Here is a 16297-nt window from a genome sequence, read left to right on the forward strand (position 1 = left end):
CTCCTTTTCTTTTCTCTTCCATGTTCTTCTTATCCCCTTCCTTCGTTTTCCATTTTATGTTCTCCGTTTCTTGTTCGCATTCTTTCTGTCCGTTTCATTTTATTCTTATTTATCTTCTTCATTTTTTTTCTTTCCCTTTTCGGATATTTATTATCCACTCTCCCTTTTTACTTTACGTCTCCCATTCTTGCTGATGTTTTATTAGCTCTCTTCTTCCTCCTTCCCATCATATTACTTCATTTTCTATTTCTTTTGTCCACCTTAAGCATTATTCCCTGTTCCTTGCTTGCCTGCGGTTGATGGGGATGCTTGGCCAGACAGACTGGGGTTAAACAACAACAGCAACATTAACCTTATTATTCTCTTCCTCTGTTATACCATAGCTGCATCATCTCCGGCTTTAAGAGAAGTGAGATGATATGATGTAATTATCATTGGCACTAATGTTTTGTACATCAGTATTACCACCACCACCACCACATTAGCCACCTTTCCACCACTATCATCTCCAGTAGTATCCATACAAATGTAATGATCACAATCAAAATTAACGTACATCATTTTTACCGTACTCTTAACTCTTTCACCATTAGGCACATTACATCAAAGCCACCACTACATTACAACATCACAAGCTACAAGAGAGGTAGGAGGCCAGATGAATTAAGATGCAGCGGCCTGGGGCTCTACTGCATCTCTACCCAGTTCACACCTTCACGTGTCTTCACTGTTTACGTTTCTTACCATCTCATTTTTTTTCGTTCATTTGTTTTTTGTTTTTATTTTGTCTTCCACAACTTTTCCTTCATCTTCCTTCTCTTGTTTCTTCTGAATTTGTCTCTGATTTTTATTACTTAAATTTTTTCTTTCTCATGTCTTCTTTTTAAAAATCTAATCTCTTTCATTTCGTGTTAGTCTGTTCATTTTCTCCTTCTGTTAATCTTAATTGATTTTATCGTGTCATTCTCCACCATGTTTCAGCATTACATGCTAGAAGAGAGGTTGCAGGCGAGATGAAGTAAGGTGGAGAGGCTTGAGACTATAAGTGTACTTGTACCAATTAACTCCCTTGCCATTTATACCTCACGTTCCTTCTTGATCTTTATTCTTTTCTTCTTCTTCATGTTTCCTTTAACTTCTTCCCATTTATTTCGCTCTTTCTACAGTTCCTTCTTTCTTTCCCTTTTCTTCCTTATACTTTGTTCTCCCCGTTCCACCTTTCTCATTTCCTATCATTCCTTTCTTCATAATATTACAGTACTGAAACAACAAGGGAAGAAGGAGCCAAGCTGAAGTAAGGTGAAGCGACCAGGGACTCCCATAAAGGTGTCCGATGTTCCACCTACGAGTTCTCTCTCTCTCTCTCTCCTTTCACTTTTCCTTCACTTTCTTGTTTTTCCTTTCAGACTTCTTTGTTTCTTCCTTCTCTTTCTTTCGTTCGTTTTCCTCTTTCCTTCTTTCTTCTCTCTTTTTGTTCATTTCCCCTTATCCCTTTCTTTTATTCGCTTTCCCTTTTTACCTTCGCATTTCGGTCTCCTGTTCTTTGGCAGGTTCTTCAGTTATTCACTCATTTTAATTATATTTCTTCGTACCTGGGTACCGTTTTCCATTTCTTGCTCTGTCTTCCTCCCTTCTTTCTCAGTTCTATTACAGTATCACAAACTACATGAATGGTAAGAGGCAAGATGAAGTAAGATTATTATCATCAAAGCTAATTTATTAGGCATCACCATCGTCATTACTACAACTAACATTGCAGTCATCATCATCATTATCGTCGTCGTCATCATCGCTCATCAGTATCATTTTTTGCGCAGTTAATATTGTTCTCATTAAGTATATCCTAAATCACTTTCATCATAATCATGATCTTAAGCACTATTGTAAAGCTGTAAATGTTATCCCACCGGTATTCACCAGTGTAACGGTAAGAATTTACTATCCCCATGTTTATTCTTCATCCAGTGTAATGCTCGATTATTCATATTCTTACCTGTTGTTGGCACTGATCAACTCATCCATGGATAATACAAGTGGTACTCGACTTAGTATAGTTTATAGTAATTTAAGAAATATTGTGGTAGCGTTTGTAGTTTTTGGCCGAGCTTAGATTTAGTCAGTACCACGGGTGGTCGTCGTTCCCTCAGCGAAGGAATCTTGAATTGGAAGGGGAGTGAATTTGGCTTGAGGACATAATTTCCTTGATTAGGTACACCAATAAAGAAAAGAAAATGATATATACTTTACTCTATTTAATAACTTGATGCTAGTTTCCACAAAACATTTTTAATTACATGACCCTTTTTAGTATGAGAGAAGATTGTACATGTTACCAGGGTTTTGGATGATCATTCCTCTAACATTATTACCAGACGAAACAATTTGATACATACCAACGATTTATGAGGTTATTGTACTTTACTCTCTTTTGGCAGATACTCTTGGGCTCAACCATAGCCTCAAGTCAGGGACCTTTTTACGAGCATGGGCTATCTGTTCGGGCTGGCATAGCCTCGAACCAATAAGAATGGTTACTTGTGTTCATTTTCATCCATATAATATATTCTCATCATGTAATTTTCTAGAATCCTATATCAATTCAGTCCTATTTACAGTTCATAATCATCATTGCTATATAGTCACTAGAAATACATAATCATTCTGGCTTGTTTAGCCTCGAGTAATAATTCAGAAAAGAAACATAATCACCAAGAATACGTAATCACTCGGGCTTGTTTAGCCTCGAGGTACTATTCAAACATTGTACAATCACCCAGAATACACAATCACTCGGGCTTGTTTAGCCTCGAGGTTCATTTCAAAATTACATCATTGTTCACAGTCACTAAGTTCCCTTCCACACTCCTAACTTCCTTAGTTACAAGAAAGAAAACGGTTAATGGTTTGAATTACGCTCTTCCGTTACCAGATTACATCACTTTCAAATTTCTATTTCTTATTTACAAAATAAAATTCACTTGATAGATCAATAATACTAATACATTTGGTTTATATAGTAATTCATGGGGAGTGTAATGTGTGTATGCTCAAGTCCTTGGACAATACTATGGGAAAAACGTCGTGCTCACACTGACGTCGCCGGTGTCTGTGGACTGAACAAACGTCCATTAGATACGACGTCTGGGGCTCGAGTCACTACGTTAAACTCTCAACAATATTACTTCATATAGTCCATAACAAGTAAGGATTAAACAATGAAAAAGAGGGGGAGGAAGAAGAAATGTGGACGGCTAACCTGAACAAACGTCCATTAGATACGACGTCTGGGGCTTGAGTGACTACGTTGGGCAGCCACTGCTTAGTCAAATGAGATGGTGTTTTTGAAATATGGTGGGTTTCAATTCTCTTTAAAATTTATTTAGCAGTGTACACATGATGCCGGGACTTTTGATTGAATTGGGGAAAATTTGGGATTTATTCCTTACTTAATTTAGATACTGATTCTATCACTACCTCAATTTGAATCTGAGAGTAGCTCATGCCATCTAGTGACGGCCAAGATAAACGGGACTTTAAATCCTCACAATTGACTTTATTTAGGCCTTTTGGACTGCTAATCTTACATATTTGGGTTCTAGCAGCTTCACTAGCAAACACTTTACAACTAGGTCACGGAAAGAATTGTATACTCATCATTATTCCGTTTAAGGTTTAAACTCGGCGCCCAACAACGACGCACAAAGGAAGGGGACAAGCTGCGCGCATATGTCTTTCATTACTCGGCCAGATGGGGAATTCCCATAGCTCAACATCCACAATTACATCACCCACTGCATAGATACAGAGATACATACATGTAAAAATAAAGTCAACCCTAATTATTAACATATGAATTACTACTTAGGATAGGAACTTATGAACTAATATTCAGGTTACACCCTATCTAACTTAAAATTACAGTACTACTAAACACATACATGAATATCAAATGTGTGGCATTACACTATTAACTACAATAGATCAAAGTCAGCACACTCTTACAGCAAAACAACCTACGAAAGAGGTAGTAAGCGAAAAAAGAGGTAAGATGGCGCGGCCTGTGCATCTACTACAGCCGTCACATGTTCAGACTCTGCCACACATATCTCCTTTCTTTGTTTAGCTTCAGTGTGGACCCCAGTGACTGTGACAAGTTGGTGTTAAAAAATATAGCGCCTTGGGAGCCACCGGGCTTTACTGTTGATGTTGCATGGCTCCCAGCACCTAAGACCAAGGCGCCGGAGGCGGAGGTCCACCACTAGTTTTGTAACATCATCATTCGTTACTTTGGGTTCCACCAATTGTACACCGATGGCTCCAAGTCGAGTGAATGTGTGGGTGCAAGTGTGTGGTCGACTGAATGTGCCCCCAAGTATCGGTTGCCGACTCATACATCTGTGTTTACTTCCGAACTTTTTGCTATTGACAAAGCCATAGACTATGCTCTCAGTGCTAAGCATGACTCATTTGTCATATTTTCGGATTCAAAATCAGCTCTTCAGGCAATTGCATCTTGTACTACGGACTCTCACGAGATCCAGGGCCGCATCATTAACAAGTTGCATTCATGCAACAAGTCATTCACGCTGATCTGGGTGCCTGATCGTTGTCGTATCTGCGGCAATGAGCAGGCTGACTTACTTGCAAAGTCGGCTGTAGAGCTCGAGGAGACTTGGGACGTTCCTCGTGATCTACGGTCGAGTCTCTCTCTCAGAAAGAATTCAATAAATCTTGTGTGGCAAGGTCAGTGGACCAGACTTAATATTCCAACCTGTAACCCGTACCTGGGCGACTGAGCCACTGCCAACCGTCCCAGTCGTCTTGAGGAAAAAGTGTTGGCTCGTCTACGGCTTAATGCCACCAAGTTAACGCACATGAAACCTTATATGGAAAGACGATTCCCACCGCACTCTGACATCTGTGATGCGTTGTTATCTACCAGTCATATCATCCTGCGCTGTCGGCGATTTATTCGTGAACGTGCTTCACTTATAAATTACTGCAGCGCAGCAGATGTCCCCTTCACCCTTTCCACCGTCCTGGGTGATGGGGACATTGTTATGACTGATAAATTGATGGCTTTCTTGAGAGAGACAGGACTGATCAGAGTGATGTGACTTTTTTACTATATGGTTTTGGTTTTTATCAACTGTAATTATGTATATATTGTAATATTAATTAGGGTTGACAGTTGACATATTTGAAAAAGTTCCTCCTCCCACTGCTCTATTTGTAATATTCATGTCCCCTACATTAAACCCCGTTCCTCGCCTGACAGTCACCAGTTGATGAGTGCAAGTGTGCAATATAGAAAGGAATTGGGCACTTGCAGTCGATGGTGGTCTGTTGGGCGAGGTTCTTCACTTTTTGTACATATTAGGTAAATATATTATACCATCTTGATTAAGTTGTCCTAATTAGGGCCGACAGCTGACGTATTTGGAAATGTTCCTACTCGTCTGGTTCCCTTTCATATATTGATGTTCCCTATATTAGGTTGTGCCTCGACTGACAGTCACCAGGTGATGAGTGCAGGTATGTAATGTAGAAAGGTATTACATATCTGCAGTCGATGGTGTTCTGTTAGTCGAGGTATTTTCTCCATTAATGTATGTCTAGCTATTTCTCTCTGTAGGATTTAGTATAGGTTAGCGATTCGTCTGTGAGGTGATTAGTTTTAGGGTCTTTAGATTAGGTATTTATGTTTATGAATAATGTAAGGTCAAAAAAAAAGATAATAAAAAAATTTAAAAAAAATAAAAAAATTATTATATATATACTGTCCATGAAAATGTGTCTGTATATATGCATGGAAGTGTATATATATATACATATATATATATATATATATATATATATATATATATATATAGCCAACGGCCATACCACGTTGAGTACACCGCTTCCCGTCCGATCAGCGAAGTTAAGCAACGTTGGGTCTGGTTAGTACTTGGATGGGTGACCGCCTGGGAACACCAGATGCTGTTGGCATCCCTACGTGTCAAGTGGGGTTGGTGGAGGATTAGTACCCCTCCCTGTAAAACTCTGAGCCCTTGGCCACCCCGTTTGGGATACATGGCGTCTGGCAATGAATGAATATATATATATATATATATATATATATATATTGTTACAGAACAGAGAGAGATAATGTACACTTTAAGTGAGAATACAAAAAATCACTACTGTCCCGAAAAGTTCCAGGTTCAAAACAAAAGAGGTAAAATTACAAGTTAAAGTTTAATGCTCAAACTAACAATAAAACATTCAGGACTCATAAGGATAATGTAATGCCAAAAAACAGGTTAAATATATGGTTAACTGCAATAGCCTCTATTAACACGAAATTAGCAAGAGTAAATTTATCTAAGTCAGCCCTGATAAAATGAAAATACCAGATAATACTCAGTGAATGCAAGATATATTATTACAGATACGAAATATTACTAATAAGGGCTGACACCCAAAACACATGAATCTCAAAAACCTCACCAGGCCCACGAATTAACACCCTATGCTACACAATACAAGAAAAATGCAATAACACTTATACTTAAATTACACAGCTGCTAGATGGTTGGAGACTTCCTGAGCACTCACAATAATAACAACTGTACAGGGGAGGACAGAGATGTGAACAAAATGAGGAGTAGATCTAAGTGGCAATTAATGTAGAGACTGAGCTCATTATATAGGGGCCGGCAGAGCTTGATACAACTTGTAAGAAGGACGCGCAAATGAAGCCAGAGGGGACAAAGAGTTGACAATCCTGCCCTGAACAACAGAAAGAACGACTCACTCTACTATAAGGGAGGAGGGGGGGAGTGAGGTAGAACACGCTCGTGATCAAACATGCAGCATACTGTACGTTAGAATTACACAAAGGATGATGAAATCATAGGCTATGTAACACCTCCCCACAAAGAAAAAGAAATTTACAAAGGAAATTTCTTATTACTCTAAAATAATCTGTCTAAAATCTAGATAAGCAATCTACAATAACATTTTCTTTCCCCTTGACATGTTGTGTGTCTAATAAATACTCCTGAAGAAGTACAGTAGACTCCATCTTGTCAATCTCTCATTTTTATCTTTAAACTTACTAAGGAATTTCAGTGGGTTATGATCGGTATAAATGACTATGGGGTCAAAACCAGAACACAAATAAAATGAAAAATGCTGTAAACCCAAAATCAAGGCCAAAAGCTCTTTCTCAATAGTTGAGTAGTTCTTTTGAGGTGGAGTGAACTTCTTACTGTAATAAGATACAGGGTGTTCAATACCCTGATCATCCTCTTGCAGCAAAACAGCCCCAGCTCCTGTATCACTTGCATCAACAGCCATCCTAAAAGGCTCAGCAAAATTTGGAGTAGCGAGCACTGGCTGACTCAATAGGATAGCTCCAAGTTTGCAGAAAGAGGATTCACAGTTATCGGTCCAGACAAATTTAACTCCCTCTTTCAGTAGGTCTGTAAGTGGCGATACAAGAATTGAAAAGTTAAGAACAAATCTCCTGTAACAACCCACCACTCCCAAAAATCCCTGCAGCTCCCTCCCACTTCCAGGTCCGGAAAGATCACTTATAACCTGAACCCCGGCTGCTGGTGGTGCAACATGTCCATCACCAATTACGTACCCAAGGTACTGAACTTTAGCTTGACCAAACTCACACTTTGACAAATCACCCACAAGACTAGCCTGAACCAAACACTCAAGAAACTTACTGACATGGCATAGGTGATTCTTCCAGTTGTCACCGAAGACCAATACATCATCAATATAAACAACACACCCTGCCAAACCCTCTGCTACAACAATCATGAGTTTCTGAAAAGTGGCTGGTGCATTCCTCATACCATATGGCATTACAGAACATGCAAAAGTCTTTCCTAGTGTTACAAAACATGAGATCTCCCTAGCACGTTCAGTCACAGGTACTTGCCAGCATCCCTTTAACAAATCAAACTTACTTATGTACCTAGCCTTTCCGATCTTGTCTATGCAATCTTCCACGCGAGGGAGGGGGTAAGTGTCTGTTTTGGTTATCTGATTAACACGTCTGTAGTCGATGCAAAGCCGCTGTGACCCACCTGGCTTAGGGACTAGAGTGACAGGAGAACTCCACTCGCTCTGACAGGGCTCAATCAACTTGTGGTCCAACAGGTAGCCAAGCTCCTTCTGGATGAGAGGAACTTTCACTGGGTTCACACGGTAAGGAGGCAGTTTAATTGGTTTTGCGTCTCCAACATCGACATCATGCATCAACACAGTGGTTCTTCCTGGAGTGGCACGGAACACTTGCAGGTACTCCTGCAGTAATGCCGAAAACTCCTGCCTTTCCTCGGGAGGTAGATGAGAAAGCTTAGTCTGGAGATCATTCATGATATCAGAATTCTTCCCCAAACTATCACTCAGGCTCATACTGCCTGGGAGAGCTTCACTTGCAGACTCGGGTGGAACAGCTACAGTGCAGACTGGATTATTTTCGTCCCGCCTGTGATATAACTTTAGCATGTTGATGTGACAAAGTTGCTTGTTCTTTCTACTATCTGGTGTGGCGATGACATAGTTGACATCACTGAGTTTCTTCTCCACGAAATAAGGACCACTAAACTTGGCTTGAAGAGGTTGCCCATGAACCGGTAGCAGAATCAAAACCTGATCTCCTGGCTGAAAGTGGCGTAACCTGGACTTCTTATCATACCAAGTCTTCATCTTCTCCTGAGCAGCTCCTAAATCCTCTCTCGCCAGCTGTAAAGCAGTGGACAGCCGTTCTTTGAACTTCATCACATACTCCAGCAGGTTGACGTCATCTTCCTCCGACAGCCAGCATTCCTTGAGTAGCTTAAGGGGTCCTCTTACTTCATGGCCAAACAGTAGTTCAAAGGGTGAGAAGCCCAGTGATTCATTTGGAGATTTTCTTGTGGGAAATTCAACGAATGGAAGACCTTTATCTCAGTCTTTCTGATGTTCCAAACAGTATTTCTTGAGCATCGATTTGAGTGTTTGATGATATCTCTCCAACGCTCCTTGGGTCTGGGGATGGTAAGCTGAAGACGTGATCTGGGTGATGCCCAACTCTTTCAGAGACTGCTTGAAAACATTTGACATGAAATTACTTCCCCGGTCTGACTGTACCTCCTTGGGCAGACCAAACTTTGTGAAGAACTCTAGCATTTCCTTAACCACGTTCTTTGCTGAGATATTTCTAAGTGGAATGGCTTCAGGATAACGAGTAGTCATATCAATCAGGGTCAACACATAAGAAAATCCTGAAGAAGTCTTAAGAAGAGGGCCCACAATATCCATCAACATATGGGTGAATGGCGCCTCAAAAAGAGGAATGGGAACTGGAGGTGCAACCTTTTCGGTCTGATTACACTTCCCCACAACTTGACAGGTATGACAAGACTTACAATACCAGGAAACATCCCTGAAGATACCTGGCCAGTAGAAGTGTTTCAAAATGCGTGCCACAGTCTTCCTCACTCCAAGGTGTCCGGCCAAACTGGAATCATGAGCCACTCTAATGATATCCTGCCTACAAACACGAGGGATGACAACTTGATCTACAACCTCCCATTCACAGTCGGCTGATGCTGTTGGGGGTCTCCACTTCCTCATAAGTACTCCTGACTTTATATAATAACAAGTAGAAGCACCAGCTGACTCTTCCTCACTGCAAGCAGAGTTAGCTAGACCTTTCAACTCAGGGTCAGCAACCTGCAACTCAACCAACTCTTGACGAAACAAATTATCAACACTACGGGGTACTGCCTCATCTGGTGAGTGGTCCAAATTAGCAAGAAAAGTGTCAGCTAGGATAACATCATCATCATCATTATCCTCTAAGTCACCAGTAACTTTAGACTTAGCCCTAGTGACAGCACATGCAGGGAACACATCAGGGACATCACAATCCTGGGCCGCAGCCACTGGCTCACTAGACAGCTGAGGAGCTGGACACACTTGACTTCCACCAATATCATTTCCAAGTAAGAAAGTTACACCTGACATTGGGAGTGTCTCAACCAACCCAACCATAACGGAACCATTAACAAAACCAGACTCTAAATTCACTCTGCACAGAAAGACAGAGAAGTAATTATTCCCTACGCCTTGTAAGATTACAGTTTCATCAGAGGAATTAACATTAGAGCCTAGAACACAGGTCAGCATAAGGGATTCGCAAGCACCTGTATCACGATATATTTTAACTGATTTCTTGTTATTACTGTCCAGAGGACTGACGAAACCATCAGACAGGAAATTAGCACATGAACTCTTGAGAGTGTCACCCACGTTATTGCTCAAAAGAGGAGCTCCATCATGAGGATTTAATTTACCCCTCAAAGCAGGTTCAGTTAACTCAGTTAAGGAATTCTGGGAACTCTCAAGGGTGGACACTAGACCAATTGACTGAATATTTAAAGACTCCTTTTTGTTCACATCACGCTGTCTCCTGAAACATTTCTCTGTAGTATGACCAAGCTTACTACAATAAGTACATTTACTTTTCTGAAATCTAGAGGTGACGCTGGTATTTACTTCCTGAGAAACATCATCTTTATTCTCTTTCCTGTTACCTGTACTCTGAGTAGAGGCAACGTCCTTACTCTCAGCTTTCCCTTTTTCTTTAGAATATCGCTTGTGAGTGAGAACATATTCATCAGCTAAAACTGCAGCATCAGACAAATTATCTATTCTTCTCTCATCAAGATATAGGCTTACATCTTTACTAATACACCTTTTGAAGTCCTCCAGCAAAATCATCTGCTTAAATTTACCGAAATCAGAATCAACATTCTTAGAAATTAACCACTGCTCTAACAGATCTTCTTTGATTTTTGCATACTCAACATGGGATTGCTTATCTTGCTTATAAGTTGTCCTAAATTTTACTCTATAGGCTTCAGGAACAAGCTCATAGGCCTTAAGAATCAAGCTCTTAACTACATCATAATTATCAGATTGATCCTGAGGCAAAGATGCATAAGTTACTTGAGCTTTACCGGTGAGAACAGTTTGAAGGAGTACTGGCCAATACTTTTTGGGCCAATTAAAACCTGTAGCTACCCTCTCAAACAACTGAAAATACTTTGTTAAATCAGATTCATTAAAAGGAGGGACAAGTTTAACATTTTTAGCCACATCAAAATCATCAGAGCTAGATGTTCCAGTTCTACCTTGTTTCATGCGATACTCATGGTCTGCCTGAATCCTAGCAAGTTCAACTTGTGCCTGAAACTCAGCCTCCTTAGCATTTGCCTGAAATTCAGCCTCCTTAACACGAGCCTCCTGCAGGGCTAGCTGTAACTTAGCTAATTCAATCAGCGTTTGCTCATTTGGAAGAGTTACATTAAACAAGCTTTCATTAATCATGTCGACAATTTGATCTTTAGAATGATGAGAGCGAACAACAATTCCCAATTGTTGAGCAACAAGCTTAAGTTCATTCTTTGTTCTGTTTTCTACATCACACACTGTTTGCACATTTGACAAAAAATCTTTGGTTTCATCAAGCGTAGTAATAGTAGACATCATGAATAAATCACAGTCACACAATATCAAGCAATATCCTTATGATAATATCCTGAATATCCTGATAAGAGGTCGCCAAATTTATGATACGGAACAGAGAAAGATAATGTACACTTTAAGTGAGAATACTAAAAATCACTACTGTCCCGTAAAGTTCCAGGTTCAAAACAAAAGAGTTAGGTAAAATTGCAAGTTAAAGTTTAATGCTCAAACTAACAACAAAACATTCAGGACTCATAAGGATAATGTAATGCCAAAAAACAGGTTAAATATATGGTTAACTGCAATAGCCTCTATTAACACGAAATTAGCAAGAGTAAATTTATCTAAGTCAGCCCTGATAAAATGAAAATACCAGCTAATACTCAGTGAATGCACGATATATTATTACAGATACGAAATATTACTAATAAGGGCTGACACCCAAAACACATGAATCTCAAAAACCTCACCAGGCCCACGAATTAACACCCTATGCTACACAATACAAGAAAAATGCAATAACACTTATATTCAAATTACACAGCTGCTAGATGGTTGGAGACTTCCTGAGCACTCACAATAATAACAACTGTACAGGGGAGGACAGAGATGTGAACAAAATGAAGAGTAGATCTAAGTGGCAATTAATGTAGAGACTGAGCTCATTATATAGGGGCCGGCAGAGCTTGATACAACTTGTAAGAAGGACGCGCAAATGAAGCCAGAGGGGACAAAGAGTTGACAATCCTGCCCTGAACAACAGAAAGAACGACTTACTCTACTATAAGGGAGGAGGGGGGGAGTGAGGTACAACACGCTCGTGATCAAACATGCAGCATACTGTACGTTAGAATTACACAAAGGATGATGAAATCATAGGCTATGTAACAATATATATATATATATATATATATATATATATATATATATATATATATATATATATATATATATATATATATATATATGGCCTTAATGACCAGGGGCTTTGGCCCCAATGGTCGATAGGCCAGAAAAAAAAAATAGCTTCATTATTTCATTATTCTTTGTATTTTATCGGATAGTTTCATTATTCCTTATTCTGTACTGGTTTGTTCATTTTTTCTTTGGTATTATTATCTCTTCATTCTTATGTCCTCCTATCTACTCCCTTTTCTTTCCCCTTCTTTTCCTTCTCTTAGTCTTTTTCCTTTTCCTTATTTCATACTCTCTCTCTCTCTCTCTCTCTCTCTCTCTCTCTCTCTCTCTCTCTCTCTCTCTCTCTCTCTTCCCACTAGCTCTACATGTTTGTCTGGCTGTCTGTTATTATTTTTTCTTCTTTCTTCCATTCTCCACACTGTTACAGCATTACAAGCTGCAGAGACTCCATAGACGAAATGATGTAATGACAATTAAAGTATAAATTCCTATGATAAAGCGTCAATACAAATATGATTTAATTTAAGTTCTTAACAAGTTTGACATCAGTTATGAAAGTTTGCTGAAAGTAATGAATGAGTCTGTGACGAGAATATTGGGATGAATCTCAAATGCGGGAAATACAACACTAATATAAGGAAATGTTACTTTAATACACGCGTACTGGAACAATGGAATAAACTACTAATAACAGTAGTTAGTACCAGAACTACTGATACATTTCATACTTGTCTAGATAATTATTTGCAGAGTCTGGTCAATAACTAATTGTGTATATTTCCAGGCTGACGTGTATCGTGACGACAGTGAGACGAGTACAGTCAGCCTCGTCTTTCGCGGTACTCCAACTTGCAGGCTCCGTTTTTTCCTGGGTGAGTAAACCATCACAAAATACACTACAGGGTGGACCAAAAGGCTCCATACATAGGAATAATTGTATCTCTTTCCAGGTACCCTTCTAGAATGCCTTTGTGTTAACGCGAGTTCATCATGAGTGGGAGAGACGCATCCGTGTGTGTTTTTAAAGTAATGGCAGCCGTGTAGAGCATCTTCTTTGAATAAAGTGAATGTTTGTTTTTAAAAATGTAAAAATTTTCCCAATGCATGTAGAGATTTGACCACACTATATCGTAGGTTATATATAGGGATTATTTAGCAAAACTTTTTGTTAAATCATCTAAATATCAGTACCAACCTACTCTACACTACCACCCTCATTGCTGACCCTTCCACCACAGTCACCAATAGCATCACCATCATCATCATCACCATTGTCTAGAAGGTCACCATTATCATTACGATCATCATTATTACTATTCATACAACTTACAATATCACTGTCAATTAAAACATCATCACCTCCATCATCATTGGTATCACCACCACTATCATCGAAATCATCATCATCATCATCATCATCATCACAGTCATTATCACTATCACCATCATCATCATCTGCAGCTTAGAGGTGGACATTATAGCATATTACAGCATTACAGGCTACAAAAGAGGTAGGAGGAAAGATGAAGTAAGGTGGAGCGCCCTGGGACTCTACTACAGGTGTACCGCGTTCCACCCATTGTAAGTCCACGCCTCCTTTTCTTATCCTTTATCATTTTCTTATTTCTCTTATACTTTAGGTCCCCACACTTTGCTACTGTATCTCCTCAGCTTTTTTTTTTTTACTTTTCTCTTCTTGGCGTCATTTCCTTATTTCTTTATTAAATCACCCATTTCTTTCACCACTATCACAGTTTCATAGGGCGAAACAGGTCACGCGGTTGACGACTAAACATGCTTAATATCTATACTTTTGTTCCTGAGTCTGGAGTTCTCTCAGTCTATGCTCCAGCTGGACAAATTAAGGATTTTTTTTTTTTAATGATGATGATGATGGTGATGACTGGAAGTGATAAAATTTTTTTTTTTTTTTTTCTGGGCAGAGCGATAAAAAGGCTTTCAGTAATACAGTCTTTTCCATTTTGAAATTTCTAGATACTACTACTACTACTACTCCCTCTCTCTCTCTCTCTCTCTCTCTCTCTCTCTCTCTTTCTCTCTCTGAATACAGAAATCAAAACCATAAGTACATAAGACCCATAACTTGAACAACTCCTTCAAAAAGATGACAAATTTATTATGTTTCATTCTTGCTACCAAACGGCAATTTTATTCAACTGAAAGTATTAGCAGAGCAGGGGTTAATGTAGACGATACCCAACCTCTCCAGCTCCAAAAGTCTGCCAGAAGTTCTGTAAATTAAAAATAACAAGAAAAATGAGGAGATGAGACTGGACAGAGTCGAAAGGCCTGGGTCTCTATGCCAGAGGTTAGCAGTTCAAGGCTACATGTCATTCTTTTTTTTTTTTTTTTTGTCATTATTATATTCACCATCACCTTGCCATCACCGTCACCACCATCATCATCATTATCAAAATCAATGAACATCACCACTGATCCTTATTTAACCCATTTCCATTACTGGTGGCCAGATCTAAGCTTTTTCATCATCATCAAACCCAACCCACATCACCATTCAGCATCACTATCACCATCGATATCAATGGCTGTGGAAAGCTAGATCTAACTATTCTCTTTACATCATTATCGTCATCGTCACCATCATCATTATCATAAGTTCCCCAGTAATCACTAAGCAATGACCAGCATCGTTACCACCACCGCAATCATAATCATCATCATCATTATCATCATCTTTCTTTTCTGTTCTCCCTTCTTCCACAGTATTACGAGCGAGCGATGCGATGTTTACCTTCAGCCCGGCCCGACAATACACGGCCCGACCGCGATGGTTTTCAGAGGTTAATAACTTTTCTGCTGTGTGAGATACAGAAGAGATTCTTTCAGCAAGTAGTAGATACGTTCAATAAATTATGTTTTAAGCTATATATTTATTCATGAGACCAAAGAAACCCCTCGGAATCACAGCTTTCCAATGGAATAAATCAAGGGCTTCAATTGGCATGCTCCATTATGAAAACGAATTAAAGATTTCCTGTTGTAACACCGTTTTCTTGCATGAATTTTAACAATTAAACATCGAATATTAGGCTCATAATTTTACATGAATGTTTTTTTCTGTGTTTAAGGGGTGAAATCGGCAAGGATAATCGCCACATTTCTGGGTTTTATCATGCGATCAATAGCCAAGAGTTAACCAACGCTGTTCGTTGACACGGTAAGTCCGGAGCAGAGAAATGAACATTACGCGTGTGATAAATGCTACGGCGTCTCGCTATATCCACATCCAGGGAGGAAACGTGAGAGAGAGAAAACGTAAGAAAGTAAATATTTTAGCTCAATTATTCCTCTGTTATTGTTGAACTACCTCAGCCAAAATGTTTAAAATTTACAACAATATGAAATTTTGATGACAGGCATATGTACAAAGGTCGCTCACTTGTCACGCGCTCACAAAGCGCACATTACTGGTAGGATATCATTATAATACAAGAAATGGTAGGTGGTGGCGACCATCATCATCATCTCAACTGATGAAGAGTTGCCTACATCTTCCTTCACGTTTATCGTCCCTTTTCATATTCCCTCATCTTTCTTGTTACTTTTATTACCGTTTTTTTTTTTTTTCTATTTCAGTGACTATTCACTGAGAGGCAAGTCTAATGCTTTCCTGTAATCCGGGAAACCATTTACAATGCTGAGTGGTATATAAGAACATAAGAAGAGAGGATAACTGCAGTAGGCCGGTTGGCCGATGCTAGACAGCTCCTAGAAGAGTAACTGAACTACTAGAATGAGATAAGGATAGCAAAGAAGAAGGCTCTCCCCCGCCCTCCAAACCCTCCAGACGAAGCCGGCAGGAAAAAGTCAGAAA

The 16297-nt window shown here is 39.4% G+C and overlaps 1 non-coding gene across 1 annotated transcript; it reads left to right on the forward strand.

Annotated features, from left to right (window-relative positions):
• The first annotated feature begins 5872 nt into the window (after nt 1–5872).
• Nucleotides 5873–5991, forward strand: LOC145417211 (5S ribosomal RNA). The gene has a single exon (XR_013900440.1). It is a non-coding gene; the product is annotated as a 5S ribosomal RNA (ribosomal RNA).
• The last annotated feature ends 10306 nt before the right edge of the window (nt 5992–16297 follow it).

Source organism: Coenobita brevimanus, chromosome 109 (genome assembly GCF_032717465.1).
Source record: "Coenobita brevimanus isolate Jiangsu-jjx chromosome 109, ASM3271746v2, whole genome shotgun sequence".
Taxonomy (NCBI): domain Eukaryota; kingdom Metazoa; phylum Arthropoda; class Malacostraca; order Decapoda; family Coenobitidae; genus Coenobita; species Coenobita brevimanus.